We start from the raw sequence: 19,072 nt of genomic DNA on the forward strand, positions 1-19,072 counted from the left end.
ACCCCAAAAGAGGATATTCATCTGAGTATTCAAACACTCCCATCACAAAATCACCAAAGAATCACTAAATACCCACATAAGGGAGAAGTAAGTGAACATGGAAAGGGCCAAAAACAGGAAAATTGGATGAAAGTTGAAGAAGTTCCTGAGAAAATTCAAAGTAAAGAAGAGAGAAGAAGGAAAAAAAGCAAAAGGAAAGATGCTGAGAAATACATGGACAAGGAAGAGAAAATCAATAAGTACCAGTCAAAGCAAAGAGATGATGAAAAATATAAAGGTGGAAAAATGGAACAAAGAGAGAACATTAAAGGAGAGGAAGATCAAGACAAGAAGAAAAAAAGGAAGTTGAAGACAAGAACATAAAGAACTACAAGGAGGAGGAAAGGGACAGAAAGGAGGAAAATGTCAATGAGGGGAATGAGGAAAAGTCAGTGAACAAAGACATGAAGGGAGATGAGGATAAGATGGAAGACAAGGACATGGAGAGTGAGAGGGAAATGACAAAAGACAATGAGAAGAAGGAAAAGAAGGATAAGGACATTAAGGGAGAGGAGGTCAAGATAGAGGACAATGCTATAAAGGCAGAGGAGAACAAGACAGAGGACAAGGACCAGCAGGGAGAGGAGGAAAGGACAGAGAAAATGGACATGAGAGGGGAAGAAGATAAGACAGAGAAAAAGGACATGAAGGGAAATGAGCACAAGACAGAGGGCATGGACAAGAAAGGAGAGGCAGACAAGAGAGAAGATGAGGATCAGCAGGAAAAGGAACACAAGACAAAGGAAATGGACATGAACAGAGATGAAGGTGAGACAGAGGACAAGGACATGGAGGGAGATGGAAACAAGACAGAGGACAAGGACAAGACAGGAGATGAGGACCCAAAGGAGAACATGGATATAAAAGGAGATTCTGTTTTTACAAAAAAGGATAAAGTTAAAGTAGATAAAGAGGTCAAAAAGGATACAGACCAAAAAGATGCTGGGAAGAAAATAGGCAGTAAAAAAACTCCACACTAAAGAAAAAATAACATCACGTTTTATAAATGTAACAAAATACAGTTGACTAAATTCACCCCAACACACCAATTTCATATCAAGCTCCCAGATTTCTATGGTATATATTAAAATGATGATTCCTTACATGCTATGTAATCATAAATTCACTGCTTCTTTGCTTATAATCTAAGGAAAAATGAGAAATTTAATTAGGTATCTCAATCTCAAACTCCCAAATATGAGTTTTTCAAAATGTGTATTCATGATATATCATTGTCATGAAAATACAGTTTTTCTGAAATAAAACTCTGATTAAAAAATGTGGAACTATTTTTCTCAGAGAAGTATGGTATTATGCTGTCTAACCAAATAGTAACTTGCATAGCTGATATTAAGTGCAATATTCATGGAGTGCAATAGCCATAAAAGAATGTAAATATATCTTCATCAAGAAAGAAAACACTAAAATAATGTTTAAAAATATTAACATGAAAAAAATCCAGAGCATTAAATACAGTAGTAAAATTTCAAAAAAGGAAAATCTCTTTGAATATGGCTAATATGTGAAGAACTTTCACAAGCAGAATTTGAGCTAGGCACCAAAAAGTAAAAGGTACAATTTGTTCATTGTTTGCCCCCTGCCCCCCAGATTAGTAATCATTTACCAGAGTATAAACTCCCTGAAGGAAGATCCATATCTTAACATTATCTCCATTAGCTCTCTGTGCATGCCACTATGTTTACAAAGTTGAATTTCCTGGAGAAAGAGGTGAGATAACAAAAAATATTAGAATGTGGAAAGTGTATTCTAAAGATAAGGAGTAAGGCACAGAATTGGTACAACAAATTTCCCAGATCATTGCTAATCTATAAGATGATTTCAGATGGAACCCAAGTAAATAGTTGATACAAAGATTTAATATTTACTTTCCTGTGAATTAAGAAAATATATATCCATATCATTGAAGAAATTATAGCTTAGGAAGAGGAAAAGTAAATAAGTATGAGTCAGTTTTTTAAAAAAGCATTAAATAAAAAATAGTATGTGTTTTATTTAGATATGTTGAAAATTATGGAAAATGGTACAAACTGAAAATTTTAATTTTGCCACACACAGAAGGTATTTGCAGAAAGCAAGATTAAATAAATCAACAAATTTCTGTAGGAATTTGAAATTTTATTTTATTTATTTGATAGGCAACAAATATAAGCTGGTTTGTCTTTCTGAAAGAATAACATGGTGGCTTAAACAAGAAAAAGGAGACTGAAAGATCAACTAGAAGACTGTTGTAATTATACATTCATTAAAAGGGAAAAGTCTAGGCTAGATTGGAGGGAATAAGAATAAAATGAAAAGAACAGATGCATCATTTTGAAAAAAAAAAAAAGTGATTGGACATTGAGAACTAAAGGAGTGTCTGTAACATGGAGAAATTCAAAGATGACTCCAAGGTTTTGACACTTGGTAACTGATAAGATGAAGGGACCAGTCATACAAGGGAAGTCCAGAAAGAAAGAAAATAGTTTGTTCAGATTGAAGAGATATGCAATTATAATAGATTTAAATCATTATAATATATATGAATTAAAACCCAGAAGTGAAGGGGATACAAAATAAAGGTCCTTTTTTTATGAATTTCAAGTAACTAAGACTAAATCAGATCTCCAGAAGAGAGACAGCAAACTTGGACACTTGTGCTTTGTTGAAATGTAGTAAATAGAATGAAGAAACAGGACCAACACAGAAATTTGTAAGTATGCATTAGATAATAATAAAAAGAATAAAAACTCAAAAAAAGGCTAAAACAATTTCAATTAAACCAATGAAAACATTTTTTGGAGCATAATATTATTGTTAGAGGGAAAGGATGTCCTGAGCTAATTCCATACAGGCTTTGTGGACTCCACCCCCACTCCAGATCAAAGCCATCAAGACATAGGGAAAGACAAAAGGGTTGCTGGGACCTGAGGTTGGAGTTAAGCAACCAGGGTTGATAAAAAACCAGACACGAGGGTCTTGGGGTTCTCTCTTGGCCTCCTGGCTCTTGGCTGTTTGCCAGTTCTCAGCATGCCGTTGGGATTCCAGGTCAGCAGAACTGGTAGGACATATTTAAGATTTTTTCTCCCACTTTTCTCCCTGAGTTGTACATTTCCTCATTTCTCCTTCCCTTGTGAATAAATCTTTTATTAACCTTTTGTGTGTGCCTGCAGTTGAGTATTAAATCCCTTTTAAGTGTGCGGGTGAGGACCCACAGTCAAGCAACCTGTTGTATATCAGGGCTGCTCTGTAACTTTATGATAACAAATTGGAGTAAAGTGACGGCAAATGGGATGACAGTGACTACCTAAAAAGATAGATCAGTCTTAGTATGTATTTTTAGGATTACAATAAGCAGAAGCAAAATGAAGTAAACCTTTCTTCTACATCTAAACTACCTCTAGAGCTTTTGGAATCATACTTACCTTAAATGGCCTTACAAAGAGAATAGCTGAGATAAGGAGAGAAGTGAACATTATTTGAAGGTTCAATTTCTGCTTCTGGAAAGAAGTGTTGACATACTTTTCCCTATTCTATCCACTAAGCACAACTGAAAACTGGATCAAGCATAAAACAAAGTTAACACTCTATTAAAAAAAAAAAAAGTGAAGGGCCTCCCCTGGTGGCACAGCGGTTGGGCACTGGGCTGCAAAGCTGCCCACAGCCTCTGCAGCACCAGTTCGATCCCCGGCCACCAGCGAGGGTCCCACATGGTGCACAGACTTCTCCTTCCATGCCCGCTGCTCCCCTCAGCAGTGTGTTTCGCCGGTCTGCCTGTTCTGTTCCCTGCTCTGGCTCTGGCAAATTCTCTCGCCCTCCCATGCTTCAGACTGTTCCCAGTGCTTGTGTAAATAAATAAATAAATCTTAAAAAAAAAAAAAAAAGAAGAGGACCTCCCCAGTAGCCTAAGTGTTAAGTCTCAGTATTATCACTGCTACAGCTTGAGTTCAATTCCCTACCAGGGAGCTAACCCACATATGGCATAGCAGACTGTGCCTGTCTTTCCCACTACTCCCCTTAGCAATGTATTTCAGTAAATCCATCTGTTCTGTACCCCACTGTCTCTGGTGAATCCTCTCACCCTCACCCCCTGCACCTCTGGCCTACACCCCAGTTCTTCTTTGTAAAATTAAATAAATGTAAAATTATTTTTAAAAATGAAGAAGAGAAGGTAAATCAGCTAGGAAAGTTAGAATCCAAATAACATCACAGTAATGAGTTCCCTGCATTTTCTTCTTGCCCCGTAGATCTCAGACTTTGAGCTGAAAAATCTGGGACTCCAGAAACACCATCAGGCATAGTCCAAAAAGAGCTGCAGCATAAGTATGAAAAGGGCACTGCAGTCTCCAGCAGGGCACTTTAGCAAGACAGACTTTTTTTTAGACAATAAAAGCTTTACTCCAGTCAAATACCACAGAAAACAATTGTGGCTTCACCCTCATCCACATAAGCAAAGGTCCCCAGGGAGCTTATACTTTCATCCTCTTGATATTGAACTGAAGTTCCCCAATTCTTCTACCAGGGTAGTATCAGAGAAAGGCTGATACATATAGGAAGTCAAGATTTTCTTCTCCACTGGCTGATAAAAGACCTATCCATGGTGTCAGTGGAGACTACATGCTAAATCTGAACTTCAACCCCATCTCACATCAGGTAGTAATTCATCATACTGAACAGTATGATTCCATCTCTTTCCTGCTAGGATTGTGTCAGAGGAGGGACAGAAGAAAGTCATCCTGTCATTGCTATCCTGCATTAATAATGCAATTTTCACTATACTATCACTGGAGAACAGGTGGGGAGTTAGAAGTTCTACCAGCCTAACAGAAAAAAGGATGATCAAGAGTCAGCAGCTGTCAAGAGAGGACCATGGGCATTCATTATGCCCCTTTACCTCCCCTGCCAAAGCAGTGTCTGAAAATGTCAGCTAAAATAGAAGTTAGCTAAAGTACATTATATAAAGGCATTTCTTTTTTTTTTTTTTTTTTTTTTTTTATAAATTTTATTGTTATATTCCCCATACAATTGCAGCCCCCCATTCTGACCCCAATCCCTCCCCTCCCGCCCCCGCCCCCCTAAAAGTGTCTCTGGTTCATAGTTTTTTGTTGATTTTGATTTTCACTTTCTTATAGTTATTCATTTTCCTGGTCCATTATTTAAGTTTTCTAGATTCCTGCTATGAGTGAGACCATCCGGTATTTTTCTTTTTCTTTTTGGCTTATTTCGCTGAGCATGATCCCTTCCAGCGCCATCCATGTTGCAGCAAATTGCATGTGTTTATCTTTTTTGAATGCTGAGTAATATTCCATGGTATATATGTACCACATCTTCTTGATCCAGTCATCTATTTTTGGGCATTTGGGTTGTTTCCAAAGCTTAGCTATTGTAAACAGTGCTGCTATAAACATAGGGGTGCAGGTGTTCTTTGGAATTGATGTTTCTGTGTCCTTTGGGTAAATACCTAGGAGTGGAATTGCTGGGTCATATGGAAGCTCTATGTTTAGTAGGTCCAGAAATCTCCATACAGCTTTCCACAGTGGTTGGACCAGTTTGCACTCCCACCAACAGTGCAGAAGAGTTCCTTTTTCTCCACACCCTCGCCAACATTTGTTGTTGCTAGTTTTTTTAATATGTGCCATTCTCACTGGTGTAAGATGGTATCTCATGGTAGTTTTGATTTGCATTTCCCTGATGACAAGTGATGTTGAACATTTTTTCATATGCCTGTTGGCCTTTCTTAATTGAATAACTGGCTAACACCATTGTTTGTGTTTTAGAAGTGTAGGATCTCCAAATCTAGACTCTCGGCACTGTGTAAAGCTCTTAAAATTTCAATTAAAAATCACATCATATTAAGAACTAGTAAAATCTCAATGAATGAAAATATACAATCATTAGAGGCCAATCAAGAGATCAGAGATGTTGTAATTATCTGAAAAATAATTTTAAAGCTACCATGATAAAAAAAATTTCAATGAAAAAATTTAAATATATTAGAAACAAATGGGACTTTTTTCTACTTCAAGAAGTAGAAAGTCTCAACAAAGAAAAATATATAAAGAAAAGACGTACATATATTAGAACTTAAATACATAACTGGATTCAAAAATCCTGTGCTGGGTGTCCATGTCTGGACAGAGTAGGGACAGGACTGGGCCCAAGGCTGGGGCATCCAGAGGACAAACAGCTGGGTGTGGTGAAAGGACAAAAACCAAGAATAACATTATCTACAGAATTTTTTTGATAAATTGCTGATATCAGGTTAATAGGGAGCAAAAAGAAGTCAAGGGAGATTTCCTGTTTTGCTGCTGGAAGGATAATCTGAAAATATTTCAGAGGTGCATTGGATCCAGGGTCATGTGTCTTTGGTGAAACTAAAGCATCTTTAGGATATCATAGATGAATGCTAACCATGCCAGAAGAGATGCTGAAGAAATGCAATTCTATACAACAAAAATGAGAAAAGATCTAGACACTGCATGTGGTCTAGAGACTAGACAAAATGGTCTACAGACCATACAACTCTTAGGGCTGTGTTTCCATGTTTGAATAACAACTCTAAGCAGAAGGGACTTCATTAATGTCGAGGTACATCCTTAACTGACGGTAATATGTACACAGAAGCTGGGGTGTCCCAGGTAGGTTGGATCCCCAGTGAAGAAGCAAGTGTGAAAAATGGCAGTCCACTCTCACACACCCTCAGGACTCAAGCTGGTCATGTGAAACTTGACAGTATGATTCCACAGAATGCAGTGACCAACTCTGGGAACCCAGAGAACAGGACTTTCAGTAGTACCATAAACACCAACCAGACTCACACACCACTTTCACCAGTGTGAAGAGGTATTCTCATATCTTTTTTTTTTTTAAAGATTTATTTATTTATTTATACAAGCACTGGGTACAGTCAGAAGCATGGGAGGGTGAGAGAATTCACCAGAGCCAGAGCGGGGAACAGAACAGGCAGACCGTCGAAATACACTGCTGAGGGGACCAGTGGGCGGCAGGAGAGGTCTGCGCTCCATGTGGGACACTCGGCCTGAGGCCAGGAATCAAACTGGCACTGCAGAGGCTGCGGGCAGCTTCGCAACCCAACGCTCAACCACTGCACCACTAGGGAGGCCCTCTCATATGGTAATCAAAGAGGAAAACATCCATAAAAATTAGTTAGGAAACAGAACAAGAAACCTAGACAAAATGGCAGTATCAGACTCTCATATATCAACAATCACTCTAAATGTAAAGGGACTGAAATCACCAATCAAATCACCAATCAAAATATGGGACCCAGAAAAGGCAGAACCAGTCATGCTTACCTCACATAAAATAGGATACCAGTTTAAAAAGGTAACTAACAAGAAACAGTAATGGACGCTATATAATGATTAAGAAAACAATACATCAAGAAGAAAAACTGGGTCTCCCCGGTGGCACAGCGGTTGAGTGCTGGATTGCGAAGCTGCCCGCAGCCTATGCAGCACCGGTTCGATCCCCAGCTGCTCCCCGGCCACTGGAGGAGGGTCCCACATGGCACGCAGACTTCTTCTGCCGCCCGCTGCTCCCCTCAGCAGTGTACTTCGGTCCTTCTACCTGCTCTGCTCCCCGCTCTGGCTCTGGTGAATTTTCTCGCCCTCCCGTGCTTCCGACTGTACCCAGTGCTTATATAAATTAATAAATAAATAAATCTTTAAAATAAATAAATAAATAAATAAAATTATTAAAAAAAAAAATCATCACCCTGCACAGACCTTTATAAAAAAAAAAGAAGAAAAACTATTCATCAGTATATATACAATAAACTGTAAGCATCAAAATATGAAAATCAATTATTATGATATCTGAAAACAGATTGGCAGCAACACAAGGGACTGAGGTCCTCAACACTGTACTTTCACCAGTGGACAGAAAAATCAGACAGAACATAACCAAGGTAATATTCATAAACAAAATATTAGAACTCATGGGTTTATTCAACATTTAAGGACACTGGGCCAAAAATTTAAAAAAAAAAATGAATACATGTTCTTCTCAAGTACATATGGGATATTCTCCTGGATAGACTGCATATTGGGTTGCAAAACAAGTACTGATAAATTCATGAGGGTTGAAATCATATCAAGTATCTTCTCTGATCACAACAGTATCAAACCAGAAAAACAACAAAAAAGAGGACAGAAAAAACTTCTAATATATGGAAACTGAACAACACATTCCTAAATGACTATTGGGCTAAAGAAGAAATTTCAAAAGAAATTTCAAAATACCTCAAGACAATGTGACCATAACCTATCAAGAAATTATGGGACAAAGAAAAAGCAGAAATAAGAGAGATGCATATACAAATTCAGGCCAATAGCAAGAGACAAGAGTACCTCAAATAACAAATATCTCTCCACCACAAAGAACCAGAAAAAAAGATGAGGAAACAAAATGACCATAGAAGGAAAGAAATTTTAAAAATTAGAGCAGAGAACAAGAAATAAAAATCAGAGTGTCCAAATTATTACTGTTGACCAAAAACTGGTTCTTTAAAAGAAATTAAAAAATGGAAAATCTTCTAGGTAGGCTACCAAGGAGAAAATTCAAATATAGAATCAGAAATGAAAGAGGAAAAATTACAACAGCTTTCTCAGACATTCTAAGGATTATAAGAGATTACTAACAATATATGTATGTAAAGAAGTTGAATACCGTAGAAGAGATGGACAAATTGTTGCAAATCCAAGGTAAAATCAGGAGGAATTAGAAAACCTGACTAGAGCAATTACAAGCCAGGAATTTGAAACAGCCATCAAAACTCTCAAAAAAAAAAAAAAAAAAAAAAGTCCAAGACCAAATGATTTCAACAGTGAATTCTACTAAACCATCAGAATGAAATGCTTCCTATGCTTCTCGAACTCGAATTATCTCCAGATAATTAAGAAATAGAGAACACTTCCAAATACATTTTATGAAACAAACATTATCCTGATAACAAAACCAAAGGCACCAAAATAAGATAACTACAGATGCTTTCTCAGCATCTGTTGCTATTATCATATGGTTACACATTTTTTTTTTAATTGATGTAATGAATTATGGTGGTTGATTTTGGGATGTTGAACCATCCCAAATTGTTGGATTCAATTTGCCAAGATTTTATTGAGGAATTTTATGTCTGTTCATTAGGGACATTGGTGTGTAGTTTCATTTTTTATATTATTTTCATTGAATTTTGTTATTAGAGTAATGTTGGCCTCATACATTTTGTTTGGACATTTTCCTTCTTCAATTTTTGGAAGAGTTGGAACAAGATGTGGATTAGTTCATTTCTGAATGTTTGATAGAAATCACTTTGAAGTCATTTGGTCCTAGACTTTTTGGAGGGAAGGGAAGGGGGAAAGAGGTGATTAGTATTTTAATTTCCTGCACATGATTGGTTTGTTCTTCCATATTTAGTATGAGATGATTGTATAATTTTGAGAATTTTTCATTAAGATTTTCCCCTATGTTTTCTTCTACATATGTTACAGTTTCAGGTCTTGCTTCCAACTCTTTCATCCAATTTGAGTTGATTTTTGTGTATGGTGTGAGATAATTGTCTAGCTTCATTGCATGTGACTGTGTGTATTAACCATTAATTGAAGAGGCTTTTCTGTTTTTTATGTTGTTTTTTTTTTTAAGATTTATTCATTTATACAAGCACTGGGTACAGTCAGAAGTGCAGGAGGGTGAGAGAATTCACCAGAGTCAGAGCGCAGAGCAGGCAGACTGATGAAGTACAGGGGAGCAGCACTGAGGGAAGCAGCACTAAGGGGAGCAGCAGGCGGCAGGAGAGGTCTGCACGCCATGTGGGACCCTCACCAGGTGGCCAGGGATCAAATCAGCACTGCAGAGGCTGGGGATCGAACCGGTGCTGCAGAGGCTGCGGGCAGCTTCGCAACCCAGTGCTCAAGTGCTGCGCCACTGAGGAGGACACTGTAGAGGTTTTTCTTGAATACTGAAGCATCCAAAGGAGGAGAGGGTGATGGAGGAGCAAGAACAAAGAGGGAAGGAAGCCCAATGGACTATGATGGTGGACTATGGGTGATTTGGTGGTGGGTGTACTAGGGTAATATGTGATGGGGATATCCTAATATTATCTCAGTTAAAAATAAGTAAATAAACAATATTTTTTAAACCTGGAAATGAGGACAGCCTACCAGAACCTATGTGCACAGCAAGAAAGTACTAAGGGGAAAGTATATAAAAATAGAGGTCCAGATCAAGAAATAAAAAAAGGCTCAAATAAATATTATCTCTCACCAAACAAAGACACCACACACAAAAAGAAAACTACAGACCAATTTTCCTGAAGAACATAGATGCAAAAATACTCAACAAAAATGTTAGCATACTGAATTCAGCAATTTTTTTAAGGATCATACACCATGACCAAGTGGGATTTATTCCAGAGACAGAAGAATGGTTCAATATCTGCAAATCAATCAATGTAATTAACCACATCAATAAAAGGAAAGATAAAACTCATATGAGCATATCAATAGATGCTGAAAGAGCATTCAACAGTATTCAATATCCATTTATGACAACAAACCTAAAAAGACCGGGGATACATGGACTATAACATCATTTATAACATCATAAAGAGCATAAATAACAAACCCACAGCTAACATCATCTCATCAGTGAAGAAATGTTTTCTACTAAGATCTATTATAAAACAAGGATGTTCACTTTTACCACTACTACTTAACATAGTATTGGAAGTCCTACCTGGCTTAATTAGATAAAAGAATATAAAAGGAATCCAAATTGGGAAAGAAGGGGTAAAGCTATTATTATTTGCAGGTGACATGATAATATATATATGGAAAACCCGGAAGATCCCACTAAAAACTAATTGAAGCAAGAAATCATTTCAGCTAAGTGTCAGATTACAAAGTCAATCGTCTACCTATAAGCAAACGGTGGGTTAGAAGAGGAAGAAATCAAGAACACAATCCCATTTACAATTACAACAAAAATAATTAAATACCTGGCATTAAACTTAACAAAGAAGGTGAAGGGCCTACACAATGAAAACTATGACTTTTTAAAGAAAAAGAAGGTATATAGAAATAGAGAAATATTCTCTACTTCTGGATTAGAAGAATTAATATCTTATCCAAAGAAATATACAGATCCATTACCTTTCTTATCATAGTTTAAATGGAATGCTTTAAATATATAGGACAAATACTACTGAAATTCATGTAGAACCAGAAACGACACAACAAGCCAAAGCAATCCTGACATAAAGAGGAAAATATGATACAATGCTATAATAATCATCTCAGCAAGGTAGTGGAACAAAGACAGATCACAGACTGATGAAATATAAGCTGAGAAATGATGGAATTGAGAGTTAATCTATGACAAAGGACCCAAGAGTATACTTTGAGGAAAGAAAGGCATTTTAATATATGCTTTTGGGAAAAGTGGACAACCACAATGAAACTAGACCATAACAGCACACTCAAACACAAAAATTATCTCATAAAACAATAATAAAATACATAGTAGAAAAAGCAGGTAAAACACTCCACATTACTGCACTGATTCTTTGTAGACAATTACATAATAGCAAGTGAAGCAAAAGCAAATATAAACAAACAACATTATATCAAACCAAAAGGGTTCTGCACAGTGAAAGAAATTATCAGTAAAACAAAGACACCTCACTAAATGAGAGAAAATATTTGCACAAAACATCTGACAAAGGGATGATATTCAAAATATATAAAGAACTCATGCAATTCAATAAAAAGAAAACAATTCAAGCAATCAAAAAAAAAAAGGGGGGGGGCAAAATGGGTCTCCCTGGTGGCCTAGGGGTTGAGTCGCTGTGCTACCACCGCCCACTGCAAAGGCCTGAATTTTATCCCTGGCCAGAGAGCAGCCCACATGGCACAGCAGACCTCTCCTGTCTTGCCTGCTGCTCCCATCAGCAGTGTATTTCAGTAGATCTGCCTGTGCTGCTCCCCACTCTGCCTCTGGTCAATCCTCTCACTAGCTCAACCCCAGACCTCTGGTCCGCACCCCAGTTCTTCTACACAAAATGTATCTTTTTAAAAAATGGGTAGGAGAGCTAAACAGACATTTCTACAAAGACATACAGAGGATCAATAGACGTGTGAAAAAATGCTCATCAACACTTATGAGAGAAATGTAAATCAAAACCACAGTGAGACATCACCTCACACCTGTGACAATGGCCCATATCAAAATGACCAGAAACAACAAATGGTGGCAAAGGTGTGGAGATAAAGACACCCTCTTAAATTAGTGAAAATGTGGACTGGTTCAAACCTAGGAAAACAGTATGGAGGTTCCTCAAAAGACTAAAAATGGATCTACCATAAGATCCAACAACTCCACTCCTATGTATCTACCTAAAGAACACAAAAATATTAATTCTAAGGGAAACTTGCATTCCCACATTCAGGCAGCACTATTTACAATAGCATGGTTTTAAAACAATCTAAACGCCCAAAAACAGATGAGTGGATCAAGAAAATGTGGTAGATATACACAATGGAGTACTACTCAGTTATCAAAAAAGGCAAATTTATGCCATTTGCCACAATATGGATGGAGCTGGAAGGGAATATAATAAGTGAAGTCATTGAAGGTAAAATACAAAAAAACACATGGTATCACAAATTCCCTTTGTAAGAAATCCAGAAAATAAGTGAAAAGCTCCTTTCCTTTTCAGGCAACTGCAAAACCAGAAGCCAGTAAGGAGAGCCTAGGCACTCTCTGGCTAGGTGCCTGTCACTGGTGTAGCACCAAATCATCAGTCTCCCTCCTTCCCAGCTTCTCCCACAGAAGGGCATTTTAGTGGCAGGAAGGCACAGGGCAGGTTTTCTATGATTCGGCAGACCAGGTGTAGAGGCAGGAAGGACCACTGAGCAGGTCTTCTGACCCCATGCAGACCGGGCAAAGGAGAAGTCAGAGTCCTCAGTGGTTTTTGCAGGCTTTTTATTGGGATTTACCCGGTACACAGCAGGCAAGGGTGCTGGGGGGCCTCCCAGCCCCCAGCAGGTCTTCACTCTATCTGGGCTCTTCGGCCTTCTCTCTGCTTCTCTCTGCTATTCTCATGGCTCTGCTTCTCTCTAGGCTTCTGCTGCTTCTTTATCAGCTTCTCTTGGGCTGAGAGACTGGTCTTAAAAGACCAGTCTCTCAGCCCAGGTGAATCCCATCTACCTATGCCGACACCCTATTCCAGGTGCCCGCCATCAGGCATGCATTCAGGACCACAAGGATTCATCATCTATCAGAATGTCAGAAAAGCCTGACATTTTTCCTTACCCTACACCAGGTAAAGGAGAGTCCTGGAGCCCTCACTGGCTTTCTCAGCCTTTTACTGAGCTTTTACATGAAATACAGGAACCAGGAACATGGCAGGCAGGGAAGCTGGGGTGGGGCCAGGAGGCTGGCAGGCTTCCCAGTCCTGGTAAATCTTCACTCTACACTGGGTTTTCTGGTCTTCCTCCTTCTCCCTCTCCCTCTCTTTCTCTCCCTCACATCACCACCCCCGCCCCCCCCACACACACACCTCTGCTTCTGCTGGTGAATATATCAATTCTCTAGCCATGGTCCACAGAAGTAAACAACACAACTTACAACAATGTAACAAAATGTAGGTGTCCCATCAGGCAGGGAAATCTTAATGGGGGAGGGCAGAAAAACCTGAAAATCATTTATCCTACAATCCACCCCCTCAGGGTTTTCTGATATACAGTTTACATATAAGATATATAAAATTTTCCCTTAACAAATATAAACAATGCAGCCATGGCCCACAAAATAGCAATGAAGCAATACAAAAGACTACAAATAATTCCAGGCAGGGCACCAACCTAGTGGCAAAAGACAATTATTGGCATCAGCAGATGACCCAGCAATTCTGCTGCTGAAGGCACTGCTCATACAAGGGTGAAACCACTCAGGCATCTGCCGTCATTCACCAGGAGCCGTCAGGCTTCCTGGCCTTCTCCAGCTGTGGTCTTAGGCACAAGCCACACACCGCATCCACCCCCAGGATGCACTCACTCTTGGATTGGAGATTCTGTACTTTGGGGGTAATCCCCAATCCTCAGGGTTTGTCTAAGGTCACTCCAACACTCGGCTCTCATAGCCACCAATGCGGCATACAGATCCCTGCACTCAGGCCAACCCACTGCACATGCACATGGGTCAGGGATCCGTGGATACAAGCTCCACATGCAGCCTCTCTTGGGTCGCCTTTTTGGCTGTGGGCTCCACCACAAGCCATATTCCCAACCCGTCCCCCAAGGACGGGTTCCTCAACTCCTCACCCTCACTCAACAATGAGCAGGGAGGGCATCACCCAGAGGTGATTTTAAGAGACTCACTGGCCTTCTTTAACATACTTAAGCTGTTTAACAGTCACTCAGGGCTTCCCAAACTCAGCACCAGCTTTTGCCTTTCTATTTTTTTTTTTTAAATAGAGGCATATTTTTATTTTATTTATTTGTTTGTTTGTTTGTTTTTACATACACTGGGTACAGTCAGAAACGTGGGAGGGTGAGAGAATTCACCAGAGCCAGAGCGGGGAGCAGAGCAGGCAGAAGGACCGAAGTACACTGCTGAGGGAAGCAGCGGGCGGCAGGAGAGGTCTGCACGCCATGTGGGACCCTCCTCCGGCGGCTGAGGAGCAGCCAGGGATCAAACCGGCGCCGCAGAGGCCGCGGGCAGCCTCGCAACCCAGCGCTCAACCGCTGCGCCACCGGGGAGGCCCCGCTTTTGCCTTTCTAAATTGGCTTTTTGATACCTCTCATGTGCCTGGCTGCTGGGCAGTACACAGGCTGCTTTTGGCCACCAAGCCCTACTGGCTACCCCCAGATTCTCATCTACTGGAGTGTAAAAACAAAACCATCCTCCCCCAGGATCCCCAAAACATAACATTACCTTGACAAATTTCCTCTGCCTTCTGGAGTGATTGTCAGTTCAAGTCTATCCATTGTTCCTTGTGTCAGAAGCGGTGGGGCTCCAAATTGTGGTCCTTTCTTTCCCAATGACTCTGCTGCCTCAGGGGTTGTGGGTTGGTCCTTGTAGGCCATCTCCTCCTCCACTCGAGGTCTCTTCCCACAGCTCCGGGACCTTGTCTACCTCCTGTGCTCCTGCAGCATCTCTAGCTCTTCCTGCAGCTCCTGGTCTTTGGTCATCACCTGTGCTGCCATGGCATGTCCAGTGTTGCTACAGGCAAACACAGTCTGCTCCTCAATCCCTTCTGAGGTCTTCGGAGTGCTCCATACCCTTCTGCATCCAGTCATCCTGGTGACTACGCCAATTGTAGTGCCAGGAAGAGTGCAGAGCTGGCTCTATGATCCAAAAGATGTGGTAAAGGAGGAGTCCTGGAGCCCTTGGTGGCCTTCTCAGGCTTTTATTGAGCTTTTACATGTAGTGCAACAACCAGGTACATGGCAGGCAGGGATGCAGGGGGACCAGGAGGCTGGCAGGCCTCCCAGCTCCAGGCAAATCTTCACTCTGTACTGGGTTCTCTGGTGTTCCCTCTCTATCTCCCTCCCCCTTTCCGTCTTCTCCTCCCTCTCCCTTCTGCATCTGCTCCTCCCTGTCAATTCTCAATTCTCTAGCCATGGTCCACAGAAGTAAACAACACAACTTATAACAATGTAACAAAATTCAGGTGCCCCATCAGGCAGGGTGTAGGGTAAGGTAAAAGGTATCAGGCTTTTCTGCCCTCCCGCCATCAGGATAGATGATGGAGCCCTATGGTCCTGAATGTGTGCCTGATGGCAGGCACCTGGAATAGGATGTGGGCATAGGAGATGGGATTTACCTGGGCTAAGACTGGGCTTTTAAGGGCAGTGTCACAGGGATGCCAGCAGAGCAGAAGCCGAGAGAAGGCCGGAGAGCCCAGAGTGAAGACCTACTGGGGGCTGGGAGGCCTGCCAGCCAACCAGCCCCTCAGCGTCCCTGCCTGCCATGTGCCTGGTAATCCCAATAAAAACCTGCAAAACCACTGAGGACTCTGAATCCTCCTTTACCCAGTGTAGGGTAAGGAAATTGTATCAGGCTTTTCTGCCCTCCTGCCATCAGAATAGATGATGGATCCTTGCGGTCCTGAATGCATGTCTGATGGTGGACACCTGGAGTAGGGTGTGGGCATAGATAGATGGGATTCACCTGGGTTAAGACTTGGCTTTTAAGGGCGGTGTAACGGGGACACCAGCAGAAGCCGAGAGTAGAAGCTGAACAAGAAGCCAAGAGAAGGACAGAGAGCCCAGAGTGAAGACCTGCTGGGGGCTGGGAGGCCCCCCAGTGCCCCTGCGTGCCGTGTACCTGTTAATCCCAATAAAAACCTGCAAAACACTGAGGACTCTGACTCCTCCTTTACCCGGTCTGCTGGATCATAGAAAACCTGCGCTGTGGTCATTACAGCCTCTACAACTGGTGTAAGTCGGCAAGATGATCCATGCAGATGGGTATTAGAGCCCTCTGAAGACCTGGAGGGACTAAGGAGTAAAAGACTGTTTCCCTGTGACAACGTTGGAGGCGCCATGGCAACACAGGGGATGGACAAGGTCCGGGAGCTGCGGGTGGAGACCTTACGTGGAGGAGATGCCCGAGAGGACCAGCCAAAGACCCCTGAGGCAGCAGAACATTGTGGAAAGAAAGGACCATGATTCGGAGCTTACCAGTGCTGATGCAGGGAGAAGCCTGATGGACTTGGACTAATGGAGTTGGACTGACAATCCTGCCAGAAGGCGGAGGACCTTGCAGGTTGATATGTTTTGGGACCCTGGGGGTGGAACAGGTTCGTTTTTAAACCCCAGGAGATGGGAATCTGGGGGTGGCCAGTGGGCCTTGATGGCTGTGTATGCCCAGCAGCTAGGCAGAGGAGAAAAGCCAACTGAGAAGGCAAAAGCTGCTGGTGCTGATGCTGAGTTTGGGAAGCCCTGGGCAGCTGTTGTAGGGTAAAGAAAATGTCAGGCTTTTCTGCCCTCCCGCCATCAGGATAGATGATGGATCCTTGTCCTGAATGCATGACTGATGGCGGGCACCTGAAATGGGGTGTGGGCATAGGTAGATGGGATTCAGCTGAGCTAAGACTGTGCTTTTTAAGGGCGGCGTCACGGGGACGCCAGGAGAAGCTGAGAAAGAAGCCGATGAGAGAAGCAAAGAAGCAGAAGCAGAGAACGCCAGAGAGCCCAGATAGAGTGAGGACTTGCTGGGGGCTGGGAGGCCTGCCAGCCTCCCGGTACCCCAGCACCCCTGCCTGCCATATGCCTGGTGAACCCCAATAAAAGACCTGCAAAAGCCACTGAGGACTCTGACTCCTCCTTTACCCGGTCTGCATGGGATCAGAAAACCTGCACCGTGTCTGTTCCTGACCCTTTACAGCTATTAAGCACTAAGTAAGCTGAGGAAGGACAGTGAGTCTCATAAAATCACCTGTGGGTGATGCCCTGCTCATTGTCGAGGGAGGGTGAGGAGCTGAGGAACCAGTCCTTGGGGGACGGGTGGGGAATGTGGCTTGGGGTGCAGCCCAAGCCAAATGTAGAGTTTGGATCCCCGACCCATGTGCTTGTGCAATGGGTTGGCCTGAGTGCAGGGGTCTGCGAGTCGCATTGGTGGCTATGAAAGCCGAATGTTGGAGCGACTGCAGACAGAAACCCTGAGGGTAGGCGATTACCCCCAACAGTGTAGAATCACCAATCCCAGAGTGAGTGCATCCTGGGGGTGGATGCTGTGTGTGGCTTGTAGCCGAGACTACAGCCAGAGAATGCCAGGAAGCCTGACGGCTCCTGGCATGTTACAGTAGATGCCGTGAGTGATTCCCCTCCCTCATATGAGCAGTGCCTTCGGCAGCAGATTTGGTGGCTCATCTGCTGGTACCAATAATTGTATTGCCACTAGGTTGGTGCCCTTCCTGGACTTATATGTGTTCTGTTGTATTTTGTTGTTATATTGTAATGTTTTGCTTTTGTGGGCCATGGCTGCATTGTTTGTTTGCTAAGAAAATTGTATGTATGTAGATTGTATGGCAGAAAAACCTGAGAGGGTGGACTATAGGGTAAGGTAAAAGGTATCAGGCTTTTCTGCCCTCCTGCCATCAGGATAGATGATGGATCCCTGTGGTCCTGAATGCGTGCCTGATGGTGGGCACCTGGAGTAGGTGTGGGCATAGGTAGATGGGATTCACCTGGGCTAAGACTGGGCTTTTAGGGCCGGCATCACAGGGACGCCAGCAGAGCAGAAGCCGAGAGAGAACCAAGAGAAGCAGAAGCCGAGAGAAGGCCGGAGAGCCCAGAGTGAAGACCTGCTGGGGGCTGGCAGCCCTGCCAGCCTACTGGCCCCCCAACACCCCTGCCTGCCGTGTGGCTTGTAATCCCAATAAAAACCTGCAAAACCACTGAGGACTCTGACTCCTCCTGAGTCTGCCGGATCATAGAAAACCTGCATTGTGTCTCTTCCTGGCCTTACACAGGGCCATCCTGATGGTGGGAGGGCAGAAAAGCCTGAAGATCATTTACCCTACAGGGTTGTTTGACATGATCACAATAAATTTCCCAAGGGGGCTCACAAGAGAACTGATTCGTGGGCCCACCCAGTCTTGGAGCTCAAGTGTGTTTCTACCAATTTGGGAGAGAATGAGGACAGCAATTTAGCCTAACAGACACAATAGTCCCTCTCCTGGCTCGCTCAGCAAGTGATAAAAACCATAGCTGCTTACTCACCCTGGGAAGGCAAAAAGTTGGTAGAAGCCTGCAGAATCTCTGTTGAGGCTAATTGTTGAGGGTTGTAGCCTGTATGAGGCCAGATCATTAAGACCAGAGGTAGGGCTGTTATGAGTGTTTAATACTTGTTATATGGAGCACAAAGTGCCAGATGGGTAACCATGGATTTACAACAAACCAAAAGATAAATTTATGTAAAGAAGTTTATTACAAGTTCTAGAGAAAGGACGAGCTTGTGATGACAAGCACAAGGCAATGTAATGACAGATAGGAACTGGGGCTCGTGC

Source organism: Talpa europaea (assembly GCF_964194135.1).
Source record: "Talpa europaea genome assembly, chromosome: 2".
In the NCBI taxonomy this organism is placed as follows: Eukaryota; Metazoa; Chordata; class Mammalia; order Eulipotyphla; family Talpidae; genus Talpa; species Talpa europaea.